The 20,518-nt window shown below is 45.3% G+C and overlaps 1 protein-coding gene across 2 annotated transcripts in view; it reads right to left on the minus strand.

Moving 5' to 3' along the window:
• hs3st2 (heparan sulfate (glucosamine) 3-O-sulfotransferase 2) overlaps positions 1 to 20,518 on the minus strand; it is a 230,524-nt gene that overhangs the window by 18,962 nt on the left and 191,044 nt on the right. For both annotated transcript variants that reach the window (XM_061847388.1, XM_061847387.1), the window contains exons 6-8: positions 11,699 to 11,767; positions 9,749 to 9,830; positions 5,234 to 5,633 (exon numbers count right to left, since the gene is read on the minus strand). The gene's annotated coding sequence lies outside the window, so the exon portion shown is untranslated. The remainder of the gene's footprint in view (positions 1 to 5,233; positions 5,634 to 9,748; positions 9,831 to 11,698; positions 11,768 to 20,518) is intronic.

A 20,518-nucleotide genomic window follows, 5' to 3' on the forward strand; every position in this document is an offset into this window, starting at 1 on the left:
GCAAAGGGAGTCGCTCCGCAAATGAACACTGGCGTGACGGCGCGCTGGAGTAAATTAACTTTGGGCTAAGTCCTACAGAGAACACGACGACGGTGCGTTCCTGTTATCGCGCGGCCCGTGGGATTAATTTGAAATGAAGCATTTGTATAAACCGCCGGGTTGTTGCATGCGTAATCACGTCTCCGCCCATTGTGTTGTTATTAACTTATTTCAAAACACAAAAGGATGCCAAAAGATTATTTTGTTCAAACTCATTCAGTGCCATTGATGGCTTTTGAAGTCAAATATCCATGCTAATCGGGGAAAGGGGGGTTGGCGGGGGGGGGGGGGGGGGGGGGGGTAGAACTAAATCGGGTTGTCACATGTGGTTTTCAGGTGAAATGCTATTTGACATCTTTGCACAATGGCGACAGATAAAGGACTTCAATCTCGGCACGGTGGATCAGCTGGTAAAACCTCGGCCTCACAGTTCTGAGGACCCAGGTTCGATCCCGGCCCCGCCAGTGTGGAGTTTGCATGTTTCCCCCCCTTGCCTGCGTGGCTTTTCTCTGGGTGGGCACTCTGGTTTCCTCCCACCTCCCAAAAACATGCGACATTAATTGGACACTCTAAATTGCCCCTTGATGTGATTGTGACTGTTTGTCTCTATGTGCCCTGCGATTGGTTGGCGACCAGTTCAGGGTGTCCCCCGCCTCCTACCCGTTGACAGCTGGGGTAGTACCCGGCACTCACCGCGACGCGACGTGAGGATAAGCGGTAAAGAAAATGGATGGATATATGATGGGAACTATTTTTGGAACTGCTTGTCCACCCCCAATTTTTCTATAGCAGATGTAACGTCCGCATAAATGTGAGCTGGAGCGATCAAGTGGAAAGGTTGCCAGCCGACTGCAGGCAAACATATACAAAGATTTAAACAAGATTTTATGATAACATTCACAATTGAGCGCCTTAAATTTATACAACATACATGTTTTCAGAATATGGGAAGTGTTGAAGTACCCATAAAAAAATGTCAGGGGAAATTATATCAGAACTCCAAAACTTCAGCACTGTGAAATAGACATGCTAACCACCTCACCGGGAGGGGGAAAAAAATACAAAATGGAGCACAGATTGGGACAAAAAAAATGATGAATCCATAATTCCTCCTACATTTTTCTTCCCGCTCGTCATCACCATATTTTGTGCGTGCATTAGTTTCTGCAGGCAACAAGTGCAAAAAAAAAAAAAAAAAAAAAACTCAAGCACCCCTTAAAGGCCACGGAAACAGCGGGCTACCTCGCTACCTCCCCAACCTCGCTGATAGCTAATTGCCGCTGACATTTAGCCCGAGCTGTTTAAATCAAAAGCGCTTCTTTCGCATCGCTTACTTTTGTCTCGTCACAACAGGGGCGACGTTCCCGGCAAATACCACCGTTCGCCGCCATTCGCTGAGCATCTCAATGTCTACGGGGTTAAAAAAAAAAAAAAAAAAAGCTTCAATTATCCCGCTGTTTGCCTTGACAGCACTTTCCAAACAGTCCCTCTCAAGTGAAGGTTAAGGTCTCCTAAATCTCCAGGTGAAAGGGGTTCTTTGCGCCGACCGCTCTGGACTTCTTAAGCAGCTCTCGCCCGCTCATTAGCAACCCCCGAGGATGACATCACCTTATCGACTGCATGCTCAGTTATGCCGCGATCGCGCGGCTAGCAGAAATCACCATAGAAGCGCATAATCAAGTTATTCCTGTACTCACGTTGATTAGCTTAGTTTAATTAGCGATAGCGTCTGAGCAGCTGCTTCGCCGACGGCGTCCATTAGATTTCTGAACATTCGATGGAAAAACCGCTCAAGGAACGACGCACGTTACAAATTGCGCTGCTTTGAGCAAGCAGATTTCCCACGCCGGCGACAGTCTGCAAATAGTCTTGCTCCGGCTCTTTCTGTCGAAGCGAGACGCCTACCGGGTTCAGCTAGTAGCCGGGGACGAGGGTCCCTCGGCAAAGTGTGCACCCCCAAATAAATGAGAATTTTGCCAAAAGAAGGGAAAATAAGGTCGCAAAAAGCAACAAAGAAATAATTTGCAGTCATCCCCCTGATTTGCCGGAGGCTCTTGCTAACCGCATCAGGTTGAAAGGTTCCCGTCGGGCTCAAAATTCAAACTGTCGCGCGCACGTCCCGCTCCAGGCCTCCGGGGCCGGAAAAATGAACGGCGACAAATGTTGATCGCGAGACGGGGGAGTGTGTCATTTGCTGACATTTCGCTCCCGGGTCACGCCGCGGCGCCCGCGTTGCCTCGGAATATTCCGACGAACGTCGACCGGGAACGTGGAACGGCGAGGAGTGGGGGGCACGTTTAGAAATACATTTGTAATGAAGATTCCTGAATAATTAACTGGCGAAGAATCCTGTTCAAATGCTGCGCGATGACGACGATGATGAGATTTCCGAGGAGCGAGCGCCGCTTTCCACTCAAGGTTAATTAATGGAAAATGTATCCCTTTGTTTACCAGATTATTTTCCAAAGACTATCTGATAAATGCAAATCCCGCAGGAAGACGATCTATTATTGAAGCGTGAGAGAGATTTTTTTCTTTTCTTTTTTGAACTATTCTTTTTTTCTTTTGTAGGATGCTCTGAATTACTCCCGCATTCATAATTTACATTTAAATCCTTCCTGGTGCTGCTACATAATTCTCATCCGCGCCGTCGTAATCTCGCAGGAATCAACCGTCAACGGATGCTCTTATTTGTTATAGGATAGGAGGGGATGCTTGTTTGTGGCCATGGCAACGCACAAAATAATATATCTGAAATGCCATTTTCTCCCCCCCCCCCCTTTAAAGATTGAGATCATGCTACGCTCGGCGCTTCTTTCGAAGCTATGGCAACACCGTTTGGGTCGGAATATCGTATTCTGAAAAATTGATCGCTCAATCGTCTGCATGTTTTTTTTTTTTTAGTGTTTCCACAAAGGCTTAAAAAGGGTCGGGGTGGGGTGGGGGGGGTGCTTGGGGGGGCGACTGGGCTTCAATCATTCATCACATGGCCCTGCATCAAGGCTCAGACTCTTTCTGCTCATTTGTTGCAAGTAAAATGGATTTATTGCAAACAAGTAGCGAGCGTGGAGAGACGGTTACCAGTGGAGTACAACTCAGATCAATGAGAAGTACTCGCTTTGAAGATGCCAAGCAAACGTGTTGCGGTGTCGCCATCATCCCCTGACCTCAACCCTATTAAGAATCTGCGAGGAGGGAACGGCAGTATATTTCAAAACAGGAACAAAGGGAGGCAGTACCGGTACTTTCCTTCAAGGGGATGCTAGTAGAAACTGTAGGATTTGAGAGTAATACGCAGAATAATGCAGTAAATTGTTCAAAGTCCAAAATCCCTTTCAAATGTTAAACTCCAAATTATTGCAGCCATTCCACGTTGGTGGTTCCATTGTCCACTAGTGCCAGTATTTATTTAGTTAGTTAAATAGTTACAAATTGCATACTAGCGTAATTTCCGGTCTATAAGCCGGAACTTTTTTCACACGCTTTCAACCCTGCGGTTTATGCGGCTAATTTGTGCAGATTTTCTAATGGCCGCAAAGGGGCACTCGAGCGGGAAAGGTAAGCGTGAGACGGGTGGAATATATTTGCCGAGGATGTGACTTTTACCGGCCCGGCATTGTTAGCACTGCGCTAGTGTTTTACCGCCATGTCTCAGTGATTTTTACAGGTATGTTTTTTTTTTTTTTTTTTAAACCGGCCCTGTTAGCACGCTGCTAGTGTTAGCGTTAGCGCAGCGGTGACGCTAACGTTAAACTCTCTGTTTACTTTGTAAATATCTCGTGTTTCAATGTGGCTTTTACACAGCTGCGGCTTATGTATGTACCAAATGGTATTTCCTTTACAAATGTACTGGGTGAGGCTTATAACCAGGTGCGCTACGGTATATAAAATATACATCAAAGAAAAATATCATACTATACTGTTGAATACATGACAATTGTCACCGATGAATGTAAATGCCATTAATTAGTCACAGCCTCATAAAAGACAAATTTTGCAATATGTTTTATGATCCATTATATTGCGCTTTGTAAAAACCTGTGGTAATGACATTATTCAAGCTCATAGCTTATATTTTGCTTACATAACGACCAGAGCAGGTGAACGACGTTTTATTGAATAAAAACTATGCTGTTAATTAATCATTACATAACAGTTTCTGAAAACGGTGGCCAGGGGTGGGATTTGACCGGGTTGTGCACCCGCAGTATGATTATTATTATTTTTTTTTGTTTGAGCAGAAGTTGGTGGTGTTTGAGGAAATGGAATATTTCCAAGTGGTCTGTGTTTGGAAGCTGCTAAAACATTTTCTTGAAATTCGCTAAAGACAACGTGTCACTTTCCTATCATTACCCGCGTTTACGGCAAAATGCAACAAAATTCTGCAAATTGTTAATTAAGGCGGGATAAAATCAAGCACGCCTGGAAACGGTCGCAAGGACAAAATCTGCTTTCCTCCATATGCGCTCGTTAAACTGACAGCCGTACATTAGCATCCTAAATGAATTAGTGACAACGAGCGTATGCTTTACGGCCGACTTAATGACATTATTAAGGAACATTGGATGTGCGGCCGCTTCTGTTAGCGACTGTTTTATGTCCCCGCTAAGTAACAGATTATGAAAGAACGGCTGGTGGTGTGCGTTGTTTGTTTCTCCGCAAACGCATTTTCTCGCTTTGAGTGGTGTCGACGAACAACTAAAAATCACATCGTATCATAATACAGTAATGTTACAATGAGACTCCAATGGAGTAAAGGACACAAATTCAACGCGCGATACAATATTAACGCTGGTTAGCATTAGCTTAGCGCACGCTCCTGATAACCACTAATCTGATGCGCAAATATTTGCGTTTGCCGACGCGTCGTCTGCATGTGCCACACGCGCAGATCCTGTTCATAAAAACTAATGAGACGGCTTGATGATTAAGCTCTCGGTCAAAAAGTAAAAATGAAATCGAATCAATACAGGCGCCGGATTTACGGGGTGGGCACGCGGCGGCTTTGAGTGAGCGCCATTCATTTCCAGTCTGGAAGCAGACGTGTGAATATCTCCCGATCGTGACCGGTTTCTCCAATAAGTTGCTTGATTTCTTTCCACGTTGGTTTGATTCATTTTTTTTTTTAAGTGGATATTGGCAGCACGGAAGGGAAGCCTAGTTTGTAACAATTTAGGTCACAATGTCGAATCACCTTTTAGCTCGGAAATGAAGGCAATCCGATGTCTGTCAGCCCGCTTGGGTTGTTTACGATGCCCCCCCCGAACACGTCGGCAGCCCCACGGTGGAAGGTAAATGGGGAGAGGTCGCCGCAGCAGGCGCAGGTTAACCCGAAGATGCCGACCGGCGCGCGGCTTTCGGGATTTATGCTGATTAAAATTTGCATACTGTATGCGTGCGCGCCTCGGGAGGTGGTTGACGCTCACATGGCAGCGGAGGGTGCCGCGCGATGTCAGGTGCCTGACATAAAAATAAAAAAAAAAGTTTAATCAAAGTGCAGCTCATCCACAATCTACTTTTAGGACTTTTTTTTGGGGGGGGGGGGGGTCTTTGTTGAACTCTCTGAAGCGGTGAATTCTCCTAGAATTGCATTTCTGCCAAAACACAACAAACAAGATGAGAAAATATATTACAATATGTTTCGAGATTAGAATTGTAAAAAAAAATGTTGAACATATTGAAGTTAGAAGTTATGTGATCTGAAATTTTTAGTGTAAAAAAAAGGTAAAATAATTTCAAATAATTTGAAAATATAAATTCAAAATGGAATATTTGTATAATTGCAATTGCAGATTCATTAAAAATTTCCTATAAAATGTCACAATGATTCCCAAATTTCTGTTACTTGCCAAATGAAATGTTGCTAAAATAAATATTGGGGGGAAAAATGTTGAAAATAGTAAAATACTTTAAATTAAATCAGGGCGGCATGGTGGTTGCTTCCGGTTAGAGCGTTGGCCTCACATTGCCGAGGACCGGGGTTCAAACCCCAGCCCCGCCTGCGTGGAGTTTGCATGTTCTCCCCCGTGCCTGCGTGGGGTTTTCTCCCGGCACTCTGATTTCCTCCCACATCCCGAAAACACGTATTAATTGGGCACTCTAAATTGCCCATAGGTGCGACTGTTGTTTTTTTTCCATGTGCTCTGCGATCGGCTGGAAACCGGTTGCGGGTGTACCCCGCCTCGTGCCCGATGACTGCTGGGATCAGCTCCAGCACTCCCACAACGCTCGTGAGGATAAGCGGCTCAGAAAACAGATGGATGGAAATTTCCATCAAATGTCTGAGGAAGTCCAAGATAGAATAAAAAACATGAAAATAAAAATCTCGGAATAAAGTAACAAAAGTGTATTCTAAATTTATGAATTGTTCCCATCACGTATTCGCCAGAACATCGAAAATGTCCATCGACAGGCCGGATCATATTTCTGGCGCCGTGATGGGTTTCGCATCCGGCTCCAGGGCGTAGCCCGCCTCGTCTGGCGGGACGAGCTCCGGCGAACATGACGGATGAGCGGAAACGGCAGAGGAAAAACGGGCGGATGGATGCGAACAGTTGATGGCGCATTCATTCGCTTTCAATGGCGCAATCGTTATCCGGAGCTCTCAAGTAAACAGCGCAGATGAGACTCAAATGCGGAATGCGTGATGTCCACATGAGATGAAAAAAAAAAAAAAACCAAAAAAACCAAAAAAATCTTCTGTTCATGGCTGAATACATCTTCGCGGCGAAGCTCAACTTCCTGCCGCCGTGTCACGCGAAAGACGGCGTTTGAAGCGACTTGAAAGACGACGACTCGGCGGGCTTCCTCGTCCGTGACCGAGTGCGGAGCTAATGAGGAAAGCCTCCATTTCCTACCCCCACTTTTTTTTTTTTTTAAGCTCCAAAACAGCCCTCAGACATATGCTAATTTTGTGTGCAGCACACTTGAAATATTGGAAAATAAAACCCCATCCAATTACTCTTTTTTTTTTAATGATTCACTTAGAAAATCCTTTCATTCTTAAAAGTATGCAACCAGTAAGTGTTGTTTATGTAGTATTCTCCTAGTGTAGTTATCACACAATGCTGCCAACGAGTCTTGCCGCTTTTGTCTACGTTGTCTGCATATGTATTATAAACAGTGCTTAAAGTTTAGTTTATAAAGTATTCATAAAAAGGTGTGACTCCACTACAGATACTTAATGTTTTATTTTTCTACCCCACGCAGCGGTTCTGAATTCTTGAGGCGACATAATTCCCCACGGCTCCCGCAGAGTGAGCCAAAGGCGACGTTTCACGACGTCGGATTGTTCGAACGTAGGAGAGACTAAACCGATTTGTTCTTCAGACACGTTCAATTGGTCGGTACCGTGGGAACATAAGGGAAGACGTGGCGAGACTGATCTGTGAAATAAAAATGAAATGAAGCGTAAATGGACTTGAAGATTCCTGCCCGACTGCGCCAATATGTATTTCATGCAAAGCGTAGTGTTCTGTTGATAAAGCACTCCGCCGCAGATTACTTCTCGATAGATCCATAATTCACCGACGTATGTTTCATTTTCCGCTCACTCGTCTGCGACTGCTCTTGTCCACCGTGGGAAAACGTTAATGCTGGATGACTCGACGCGCGTCGTTTGATCCCCGTCCCCGATGACTCACGTTTTTCGCGGTACGGCCGAATCGTGACAAAAGTGCAATCTGCAGCCGCTTCCTCAAACAAGGCCCGACAACAGACCTCACCTGTGTGCCGTTACGCGTTTGCGGGAGACAAATAGCCGTCTGCATGCTCCCGTGAGCCCACCAGAGCCATCATGATGATCGCGTTTCCTGCCCCCAAGCCCCCCCCCCCCCCAACACACACACACACACACATTGTCCAGCCCGGACGCTCTCCCGAGATGTGGCAGAAGGAAAGAATCTCATTGCCGGGACGGATTGCAGCGAGGCTCCAGCGGGCCTATAAATCATTGTTTAATCAGGCCGCCGGCCCGGAGTGAGGTTACACACGTAGAGCTCGCATTAGCGCCGCCATCTTGCCGCTGTCGATGGCGCCGGCGCTCCCACACTAATCCCTCTTAACTCCTGCCGTTTCTTTCCTTTTTTTTTTTTTTTTTTTTGCATTGTGGTTTAACTTCACAAATCTACACGACGAAGCGCAATCAAGGCATTAAAGAGATGCGAGTGTTTTTGCCGCAATGCAAACCTATTCCAGAAGAACACAAAATGTATTAGTTAACGCAGTGTTTTTATTCATAATATGTTATGTACTTGACCATTAATAACTTTAAAGAATCAAAGAGGACATTGACGCCCATTTTCCATATGGCGTGCATTTTATAAAAATGATTTTGGCCAAGAAATGGCACAAAGTACATTCTAGACTGGTGCTCAAGCAATATTTCATCAATCCATCCATTTTCTTTGCCGCTTATCCTCACAAGTGTCGCGGGAGGTGCTGGAGCCGATCCCAGGTGTCAACGAGCAGGAGGCGGGGCACACCCTCAACTGGTTGCCAGCCAATCGCAGGGCACATGGAGACAGACAGCCGCACTCACAATCACACCTCGGGGCAATTTAGAGGGTCCCATGTTTTTGGGATGTGGGAGGAAACCGGAGTCCCCGGAGCAAACCCACGTAGGCACGGGGAGAACATCCAAACTTCACAAAGGCGGGTACGGGATTGAACCTGAGACCTCAGAACTGTGAGGCCAACGCTTGCAAAAAAACAAAAGTGACGTGTGCAGTTTATTTTCATAATTTAGGGGATTCTTCATCTGTTCAAAACTAGGCGAAGTTGGAGGAATGATGAGTACATCAATCCAGGACATTAGCATTTAAATGCAAGAAATCAGGTTGAAATATTATTTTTTGGAATGTCTTAATTTACACATCAGAGTTGTGATCAATGAAATTCAAGCCAAACTTCAGTGTTTTTCATGATTCAGAGCAGATAAATAGATTTACACGTCACAATTGGGTCTAACCGCTTTAGTCTTCTCAGGCTTTGCGAGGGGATCCCCCTAGTGGACACACTGCAAATAACACGTTTAAAAACATTTTTAAACGCCCATTTTATGAGACTATTAAAATCACTTCATAGTAAAAAGAATCAAGTGTTGTTTTAACCCCTCCTTATGAAATAAGTAATTATTTAGCAGCACCTAAGGGCAATTCTTTTCATCATTTCAATCCCTGCCTGTTGCAGTGGAAAGTGGTTCCCAGTAGAGGGGGATGTTTTCCCCCCATTCTCTCAGGGAAACATTTAAAAATATTACACGACATTCGTTGTGAAACATTCAAAAAAATCCTGCAAAAGTAACACAAAAAAATAACTCCTAAAGTTCCTAAACTGATAGCATGTAGTGCTTGTAAACCACCGAAGTTGAATACCCCCCCATCAAACTACACCGGAGCGTTACCATGACAACAGTGCTGGAAGCTCCATTGTCGTCGCGCCGCATTCAAAGACGCCTCGGGGGGGTGGCTCGGACGCCGTTAATCAATTTGCCGGCCGAGGCGGATGGGCACGCCTCCTCGGAGAACGGACGAGTCAACGGAGCGCAATGATACGCCAAAAATCAGTTTGATGACATCATCACACTTGAAAATCATATTCGTTGAGGATTAGCGACCAACGTGGCGCCACGGAGACTTCATGTAAACGTGCATTAGGATGAAGCGAGGTGTGGGAAGAGGAAAGGAGTTCATATTGTGTGAAATGTCACCTTTTCCGGTTCTGCTGCCATACAGCGCCACCTGTTGCAGATCCTTGTGTTGCGTCATCACATGATCATTCGTGTTCGAACCCTGTAATGAGCAGAAACATTATAAGAATTAACCATTTATGAGCACGGAAGTGTTCAAAGGCCTCTCGTTTACGTGCACGAGCATGGAAAACGGACCTTTCCGACTGGCGATCTTAAGCTCCGCCCCCTTAGCTATAGCTGCCATGTCCCACAAGTTTCCAAAATGGCGACTGAACAGAACAGGTTTGAAGTCGATTCTCTATCGCGTATTCCAGATATCGCGGTGTGTTTTTTATGCCAAACCTGTCAGACTTGTCCAAGAGAGTTCTACAGAGAGGTTTCAACTATTTCACGCAAGGATATGTACACGGGAGTAAGATTTTAGACGGAGCAGGACGTGATGTCAGTTACAGCGAAATGATGGCGATCGATGCAAAAAAAGTTTGAAGCCTCACAAACCTCATATTGAAATCCAACAGGATAAAATAGTGGAATCGTACTGTGCATGTGAAGCAGGTTGAGTACTTTTTACTTGGAAAGATCACAAGTTTTTTTTTTTTTTTACGTCCGCTAAGCTACAAGCTAGCATTGCTTGTCGGACAACATGGCGAGAGGGGCGTGTTAAGACAATGCGGCTACATGATTGGCTATTATCGTACGAGTGATCGACGGCTCGGAAAGGTCCATTCACCGTTAACACACAAATAATCGGCGTTTATAATTATCTTTTGCAGATATCTGACGAGGGGAAAAATGCTCAAATCGGGCCCGATTATGGCGATGTGTGCTTCTTCGCTTGAGTTTATTTGCAGCATTTCCCACACAAGCAAGCCAGAGCTGAACGATGTTCTGGTAATTTCCAAATACTTGGCGGCAACGCAATACACGGAGCGCGAGCGCTGTAGATGAAAAGCACTTTTAGCGGCCGTGGATGGACGCGTCGATCGGCGCCGCGCTGGAAAAGGATGACGTCTGTGTTTCCAGCACATCGGTTTTGCTCGATGGCGGACGTCAGCCAGCGGCCGGGGAACAAAATACTTTTGAATGAACGCCGGCAAATTGAATTCCCACCCCCCGCCGAGTTCTCCGATGGGGAACGGACGCGTATCGACGGGCAGAAACGATGCGCCCGCCGGTCGATACTATTAACGGGGAGAGCAGAATGACAAGATGTGGACAAGCGGGAGCGGCTGACGTTGCTCCAAATGGACCTTCGGCGCGCGGCGCTTCCATTTGGGCGATTCGTCTTCGTCCGTCATCGCACTTGACATTGTCCCTTGATCAATAAGCGCCCGGCAAAGTAGTCAACATGACTAATGTGCTCATTTAGGACCTTTAGCAGTTATTGATTATGAACATGCGCCTGTCCTTGAACTGCACTTGTACTTGTTTGTATGCGAGGAGCAGAGTTAATGTCCTTTTTTTTTTTTTTTTTTTAAATTTAACGAAACACCTACACGCTACAGGAAAGGTCGCTGTGAGCAGAAGCCAAGAAGAAAAAAAGTTAAAAGCCAAAATCATCGAAAAGGCCCCAAAATAATGAGGAAAAAACACGCATGACAATTGTAACGTTTAAAACATTAAAATAGTCTGAAAACTAAATTAGTGTAACAAAAAAAGAATGCTATACAAATTTTAAAAAACTACAAATAATAAAAAAATATATATAGAACTAAAGGAACTGTGAAAATTTTGAAACTAAAAATAAATACAATTTAATGTGGAGTACAAAATTAAAATACATAAAAATACTTTCAGAAAAACAAAAATAGGCTAAAAAAAACTTGTAAAAATACATATAAAAAAGATGAAACAAAAAAAATTCTGCTGAAAGAAAACCCGTTTCCGCCATCCAAATAGAGATGCTAAAATAAACTTGTAACTGGCCTTCACTTGTTAATATGCAAAGAACCGAGCTCTGGTCCTTACCGCAAGGCCGAAACGGGTCGCCATGTATAGACAGCGTGCACGTCCTGGATAGGAGTTCCCCAAAAGCGGCTGTGAAAGCAAAGCATACAAAATTGCCGTAATTACACCAACTCAATACAAGAAAAGGCTGCAAACATTTCCGTGGGGGGAAAAAAGAGCGGCCAAACGCAGGAGGCGAGGCACGCGGGGGATGTCACGGGCTAAATTAGCTCTGGAGTTGGGAGCGGGGGCAAATGCGAGCTGCCCCAGCCGGGGGTTTCCCGGCCTTGCAAAATGGCCGTTGGGCACAACTGCGCAAGCCAAAGTATTAAAAACATGCAACTATTTACTGTTAAATGTTCGTGATGAAAAGGCCTTTTGAAGTGCTTGCGTACATAACACAACTCAGCCTCGTGATACACATTTTATTGGTTCCGCACTCTGTACTTAAAAATGTACAGTCCTTCGAATGTCAAAAATATTCCTGGGATATAATATAAACCAGCTTCCTCTTGATGTGTATTATACGTTAAAAGTAATGAATCGCTCAAAAGTGCGAGCGCGCATACAAGCAGAAATCAATCATGTATAATGTACACTGCTGGGTGGCTAACGTGTTCAATTTCACTTCACAATGAAAGCTCATTTTCTCTCTATTCATTCCCTTGTGTGACCTCCCTTGACCCCAAAATTGGGCCCAGCTGGGGCCTGGATGATGCCAACACACACAAACTCGCACGGCAGCGCACGTCTGCGATGCAAACATTACATTTCCCTCCGCTTTGAGACGTCGAGTCCGGAGCGAACGGCTTTATTTAATCCGCCAGTTGCCGGCTCGCTCGTTGCCGCAACAGGTGCTCGCTCGTTCAATCTGCAGGGGAAAATGTAATGTTGCATGTTTTTGGGATGCGGGAGGAAACCCAAGCGAGCACGGGGAGAACACGCAAACTCCACACAGGCGGGGCCGGGATCGAACCCGGGATCCTCAGAACTGTGAGGCCAACGCTTTACCAGCTGATCCACCGTGCCGCCCGTCAATGAAAAAGACATTGGCAAATATTCAACTGGAGTTAACATTAGCAAAAAACAAAATTCGAATTTCACAGTTTTTTCCCCGTTTACACACAACCTGAAAACTGGGTAAAAAAAAAAATACCCAATTAAAAATACACAATATATTGTGTAAAATACTTAAAATATAGCAATAAAATACCCTTCAAATGAAAAATAAAACCGTTAAAGTTGAAACCAGGAATAAAATACACTAATTTTCTAAAGGTGAATTAAAATGAACATTTTTTAAAATTTATAAATGAAAACTTCCACGTTGTCTATGTGAAATCTCGACATCATACATTACACCATTGTTCAGAAGAATTCATGAACAATTTTTTTTTGTTCTCGGCGCTTTGCCGGAAACGTCCGCACGAGCCCGCATTTGTATTCTCGCTTTGCTTTCAGACTCCCCCGGAGCGCCCGTGGGTCTCGTTCTGGCAGTCGTGCCGCGCGCGCTGCCGGCCCGCTTATCTCCGCGAGCCGGCGGCAGGGGTCAAAGGCGACGGCGGACGAGCGGGGCGACGGAGTCGCCGGGGCCGCGGGCTGGGAATTTATCCCAGCCAGATGGGATCGCGAGCTACTTGAAGGCGGACGTGTTGGCGCTTACAGATGAAAAGCGGGGCACTTAAACGTGACTCAAAGTGAGTTTTAAAGGGGACGTGCGTTTGCGTCACATTTCCAAAGGATGCTGAGAACGTGCGGCCAACCGCTGACCCCTGCACAACTTCCCTTTTGTCTTGAATTTAGCGTGCATGATCATTTCTACGCTGATTTCCTCTCACTCTTTTGACCTTTGACCTTTCAAAGACAACAGGTACGTCTCTCCGAGGGAGCTCGCGCAAAAGCGGCGGGAACACGTCGCTCTCAAGGCGTATTTCGGAAAAGGCCAGATCAACGATTTCCTTGTGAAATTTCACACTCGATGGTCGGGCAGGCACTCCAGCCACAAAAATAAAATTGTGTACAAAACACAATTGATTCCAGTGAAAATATGTTTTGATTTTTTAAGCAGGTAAATGCAGTTTAAAAAAAAAATAGTTCACAAAGAAATCAAATTCCATCTGGATTGATGGAAGGGGCATTTATATATTTTTTTTGCAGTAATGCGCTACGTAGATTGCAATTGTGTTTGTACCACTGTGCTCCTTTTTCACTGACAGACCGAATATAAATTGAAGTTATATTTTGTCTGTTTCAGATACCGATTTGTCATCCGTGGAGAGATGACTGATGTCGTGGCCTCGCCAATAAAAAGATACAAAGGAAAAAAATGCCAAAAGTTCGGGATGTTTGGCTGGAAAGAGAACAAAATCTTGTTGACAACCGATAATGTGTTTGGTGACGCCGAGTCGGCTTCATCGCGGCTCCTTTTGGAACAGACGTCGGGAAGAAGAAGCCAAAGAAAAAGCCAATGAAAAGAAAAACCTCCAATATTTTCCCCGAAAGACGACTATTCTTATGAGATTCTAACTTTTGATCTAAAAAAAAACGTGGCTTCGGGGGAAGAAAGTAAAAACCTGTTCTCACAAGATTATTTGACTTTTACACACTGTAAAGTAAAAAAAAAAAAAATCTTTCAAGACATACCACTACTCTCAAAAATGCATTTTTTAAACTATATTTTATTTTTTCATGACTGACTTTTCTTGAAAGTTTTTTTATTTTCTCTCAAAAATACCAGATTTTTTTTACCTTCTGAGTTTTTCTCAAAAATATTTTTTTTACCTATTAAGATTACAACTAACCTTGACAACATACAACTTTACACAAACTATATGACACTTGAAAATATATTTTTCTTTGAAAAACAAACTTTTCCCACCCCTCAAAAATAGTTTTTAACCTTTAAATATACTTTGACATTTCTTCTTGAAAACTATACTTTCAAATCCGAACATTTTCCCCTCAAAAATACATTTTTAATCCAAATGTGACTTTCTTTCATTGCGCTTTACATGATTAAAAGAATTTAAATACAAAGAAATGAATATTTATAAAGGGGGATAAATAAATATATAAACACCCCCCCATATGTAATAACTCATTTTCTTGAAAGTACACCACTCTTACTCAGAACCACTGTATATCCAACTATATACAACGTGCAATTATTTTATTTTCATTCCCCCCCCCCTATGCGGTGCTACAAAACGATTTGAATGGGGTTTGGGTGGGGGGTTGGAATCCCCTCACAGTTGACAGGAATGTCCTCTTTTGGCTATTCCGGCATCATCCAGCAGATGACAGCATTTAAACAGTCTTCCCATGGCGACTCCCTCCCCCTCCTCTTCATCCGCAGGTGACAGATGACCCCCCGCCCCCGCCCTTTTAATCCGTCTCAGATTTACGATGTCAACGGCAGCGAAGAGTCTCCACCGCTTTCGCAATCAAACTGAAGGCGTGCGTGGATGTTAAATAAAGAGGCGGCTGTTTGGCCCTGTCGCGGGGGGAGGGGGTCGGGTGCTAGGGGGGTCTAGTAGGCGGTTTTCCCTCATATCGGCGAGTGATTCACGCCAGCAGGCTTTGACTGAGGGGGGGGCAAGGTGAGCTGATAACAAGCACTCCGTCAAGACGGGAAGGAATTGGAAGACAAAGTGTTTACTGCGAAGGGAGACGACCTGCACGGAGTCCAAATTGCAACTTGAAACGACAACAACAACGACGACAACACAAAGATGATGGGACACAATGCGCTTGCGCTCTCTCATTTCCATAAAAGTCTCCCTTCATCCCCGAGAGACGACGGTTGCCGGAACATGCCGGCGAAATGAAATGAGCTTACGGGGTGCAAATTAGACGAGTCAAGCGTGTCCGCAGTGGGTCAACAACGATAAATACGAAAACAAGACTTGGGGAGGATTTAGACTAGCCTAGTTCACGTGACACAATCCTGTTTTTTTTTTTTTTTTGGTCTCATGTGGCATAACAGGAATTTGAGTCATCCCAGTGTAAAAACGCGGAGTCACAAATGGACATTAGCCAATAAAATGAAGATTTTGCTCGCCATCTACACACAAATGCACAATTTATAAATACCTAATGACAATTTAAACGAAAACAAAAGCCTAGATGATTAAATATGGTCAAAATATGCAACACCAGAGGCGTGTCCCTCATCAAAATAATTGCTGACGGGGGCCGTTGGACTGTAGAGCTCGTGCACGTGACGTCACCATTTTCACGGCGCCATATTGCCGGTCAAACGGAACTGCTCGACATTCTGGTAGACATCGAACCGGTGGAGAATATTGACAATACCAGAGACCTGTTGTGCTGTTGGTTGTCACAACAGATGAGACAGATATTCAAAGAGATAATTCTTTGGAATATCGGCTGAAAAGACCAGAAAAGATCGATGGATTTCGGCAATTGAACATGACGGATGGTGCCCGACCAAAATACACACACCCCTGTGTAGCGGTGGCTTCATTTCAGGTCGGAATTATTCTTCTCAATCTCAAATTACCAAAAAGTATTTATAATGCCAAATTGGCTCATTTGAGAACAATGAGTGTTCAAAAAAAAAAAATGTTTGTCGCAGAGGTTTACGGAGGTTAAGTGTAGCCGCAATCGCTTCCGTGTACTGTCCGTGGAGACGACTCCGTCCTCTTTTTTTCTTTTTTTTTTTCTCAATCATAGTTAATGAATGAGAATTTGAATGAGAGGGGTCATTTATTTAAATATTGGCATTTGTATTGAATACTAGCGGAAAAGATCGATGGATTCCGGCAAAGGTTAAGGTGTGGCCGAACACGCTTCCGCGTTCACAAGCCGTCAAAACCGTCACTATGATTGATTTATTCCTGATGAGAACAGATCCAGCAACGAAATATTTGTATGCGTCCAGACTTTTCTACGCTTTCAAACCCTTCCATGTAAATCTGGACGATTTACCAGATACATGTTTAGATCCAGTTGTCCAAGACAAGGGGAAGCGAATTAACAGTCCAATTTCTTATCTGCGAAAACATCGATTTCGGCATTAAATACGGGTCGTCAACGCCGAGTTTATCTCATTTTTCCACTTACCGTCGTCTATTTTCACCTTCTAAACGTCTGACGGTATCGGACAAGACTCTGGGCGTCGGGCTCCAAAACATTTCTGTGTTGTATCCAACCGACGTAGCAATTAGCCATGCTTAGCTTGACCGGCAATATGGCGACGTAAACAAAAGTCACATGATTTTATGACGTAGGTGCACGAGCTCTCTTGCCAACTAGAATCTGTGAAAAGCTTAAAGACCCTGTAGAGTGAGTTCAGAGGTATGTTTGTCAATACATGATATAGATTTTGAAGATAATTGTAGGAAACGCCCAAAGACTGAGAACTATGTAAAACTGAATCGTACTGTTATAGTGTTACGTTACCCCCCCCCCCCCCCACACACACACACACAATTGAAGTTATCCAGATTTTTTGGGGGTGGGACTAAAACTACCTGACCAGTGACGCATGTCGGAGTCCGGCATGAGTCGTCCCTCCTCTACTACAAAAGAACTTCAGCGCCTTCATTTGCGTCGACGGCTATCCGGTGCAATAGCCACATGGTTAGCTAGAGAACTAAGTCTACACCCCTTTCAGACAGTCCCGTGCCATGTTTGCTTTGTTTTTTGGGCGTTGAATGCATCCACGTCACGCAAAGAAAGCCGAAAGAGCGAGAAAAGGAAGGTGAAACAAATAAGTCTGATTTGACTGCCAGTGTGGGGACCGGGTCGTTTGGCTGGGGTGTCCGTTTTCGAGCGCCTCGTTTCCCCATGACCCGCTGGGATAAATTCCAGCCACCGATTTATTTTTGCGGCTCAAACATGTATTGTATTTACGGTACTGTACGTGTAGCCATAAAAAATGATGTTGGACGAAGTTGCATACATTTCTTCAGGTAACAGAAGCAGTATTTGACAATTAAGAGATGAGTGAAATGTGGTATTTGCAGTACTTCTTTATCATTGTTCACTCTTGTGTTGTCACTGCCTGCTTGCGACACAATCACCAGTATCGCATTAAATGGAAATTTGGCACTCGGATCTGTGGCGTCAATCCAACCTTAGCGACGTAAAAGATTTAGACGGGGCGAGCCGAAGATTTAACATCCTGTCTCTGCTCTAAACTTTGGCCGTCCTGTCGCGCGGCGAGCACATAAATCTGCCAGAGTGACGCGCGGCCCGAGGTTTCCTGCCAAAGGCCACGGCCTTAATGGCGTACGCATCAGCGCGAAGACGTTCCGGCCGGGAGCGGACCGTGAGTGAGAACACAAAGGCGGGCCACAAAATCAAGTAGCTTTTAAAATAGGTACAGTGTGAGTACAGCGAGTGTTTGTCTACATGTACCCGGGATTGACTGGCAACCAGTCTCGGGAGTACCCTGCCCCTCTGAGCTGACCAGCAATACTAAGGAGGACAATAATAAATTGATCCATTTTTAAACCCCTTAATTAATGTAAACTCAGAGTTTCTGAAATGGCATTCTAATCTTGAGGGGTTCCTCAGGGGTCCGTTTTCTGCACCTTAACTTGTAGTCATCGGATTGGGGCCAAAGCCGTTCAGGGAGAGGGATAAACTTGAATGATACTTTGTGCATTCCTTCTGCTGGACGGCGTTGGCGCCCACACCCCAGAAAAATCCACCGGTGGGTCAGAGGCCAGTTGCCGCATAAGCACTTTAGCTGCGCAAAGATCATAAAGCAACAGGCAGCCTTATTGATTTTGGGGCCCTTATCAGTGTTTCCACATTGCCGGTGGACGGACGGGGGGGGGGGGGGGGAGACTGTCATCTTTTATGTGTACGATTACAGCAGCCCGCCAAGAACAAGAGGTCTTCGCCGCTGGACCAAATTGTGTCATTTCTGTGTGGATTTTCTCATTTGCAGTCTTGATTCAGAGCGGCTATCGCGGGCTGTTCATCAGCCGCTCTGGAATCAATGCGGACCCCACCGTACTCCAATTCCTCAAAATCAATTTCCATTCATGAGAGAAACGCATGAGACTGCAGAAGGTTTGTTGATGTGATTTTTTTTTTTTTTTTTTGGGGGGGGGGGGGGGTCTTTGCTCTGCCTACTGTTTCTATCAGTTTTATTGGACGTGGCATGTCTATGCGAAGACAATTAATGGAGCAGCAACACACTTTGGACGGGTACACACATACTGATGATCAATTATCAAATTTCCAGCCCCATGCCTACAAAGATTGGGAAGGCCTGATTATGGGAGGTCTCTAAAAGATAATTAATATTAATAGCCATTTGATTCACATGCAAGATTAATTGGAGACTCTAAATTGTCACTAGGTGTGATTGTGAGTGCGACTGTTTGTCATTGTACCCTGCGATTGGCTGGCAACCAGTTCAGGGTGTAACCCCGCCTCCTGCCCGTTGACAGCTGGGATACGCTCCAGCACTTCCCGCGACCCTTGTGAGGATAAGCGGCTAAGAAATTGGACGAATGGATAATATATGATACATACATAATTTGTGAGTTCTCGCTTGCCTGGTTCAAGAGGGTGGTGGGAGGTTTGGAGCAGTTCACCGCCATTAATTTGCAGTCTGTTCGTGGATGGCGTGTCATAGGCTGGAATAAAAATGTCACTATTTTTGTTGCTTGTGGCTTTCTGAGAAGTCATTAGAGGGGTTAAAAAAAAAAATAAAATAAATAAATACGGCCACAAAGTCGCTAATATGGCAACTCTTAGCAGGCCGTCAAAGGCAGTAATGGCATAAAAGCCGTACACAACAATTGCACCCGGCAGACCTCAGCTTTGATTTCAACGTGTCACAAGTGGACAATTCTTTTTCCTTTGTGTATTGTGACGGAGGAATGCCAGAGACCGTAAGGAACGGTTTTAAATTGTGTGTGTGAGTGGGGGGACGCACAACTTGTCTCTTTTAATGAGCTTTTTATCACGTGCAAAGGTTTCTCGTAGCATTCCTCGAGCCCGCACCACGCGTGTTGAAGCGAAGTGGCTCGATAGCACAAGTTCACGCGCAGGTTAATTATGTGCGCGCGTCCATAAATGCAGGTAAGTCGGCCTCCTCGACGCGATCGACTTCCTCTGTTGACACCTGGGATTAGCTTGACCCACCCCGGATGAGCGCGGCAGCTGTTTGTGTGCGTACGCCGCCCGCGTGTGTAATTACGGCGGGGACGCCGCAGCTCAATTTATCGAATACTTCAACTCCGTCATAATTTGAAGCAGAGACGGGGCGACCGTGACTCGTTGTCCCCGCGGCGTCCGTGACAAATCAAACGCAGAGTTGGTGCCCCAGATGACATCGTCACTTGATTTTTCTGGCCACTTGCCGACAGATGCTACAGAAATGCGCAATATGATCATACAAACAATCAACGTTCATGCACTCGTTTGCTGGTGGGTGAGGCGGCCAGGTGGCGGGGGGTGGGGGGGTGTTTGGGGGGACATCGTCAAGAAAATGGACGCATATCGACTGGATGAGCTGTGAGGAGGAACAGAGTTTCTTCATCACCTTTGAAAAGATAGCAGCTTGCGCATGTCCGTTAGACTATTAAAAGTTTTCAATACATTTCTTCAGTTCCTGCCGCAAAGACGGCGGAGACGGGGGCCGCAGAAACAGGCTGGTCCAGGAGCGGGCCGGAGTCGGCGTCTGAGGTCGACGCTGGAGGCGAGCGGGCAGATGCGCTCGTGTCGCGAGTTAATGGAGGCGCCGGGCTCAGCGGCCGATTACAGCGCCGCTGTCAGAGGACGGCGGCGGGCGAGGCCCGCGGCCAATTCGTCACCGCCGCCTCCTTAAGCCGGGTGATGAAGGTGCACGTCAAA

This window comes from Syngnathoides biaculeatus, chromosome 16, assembly GCF_019802595.1.
Source record: "Syngnathoides biaculeatus isolate LvHL_M chromosome 16, ASM1980259v1, whole genome shotgun sequence".
Taxonomy (NCBI): domain Eukaryota; kingdom Metazoa; phylum Chordata; class Actinopteri; order Syngnathiformes; family Syngnathidae; genus Syngnathoides; species Syngnathoides biaculeatus.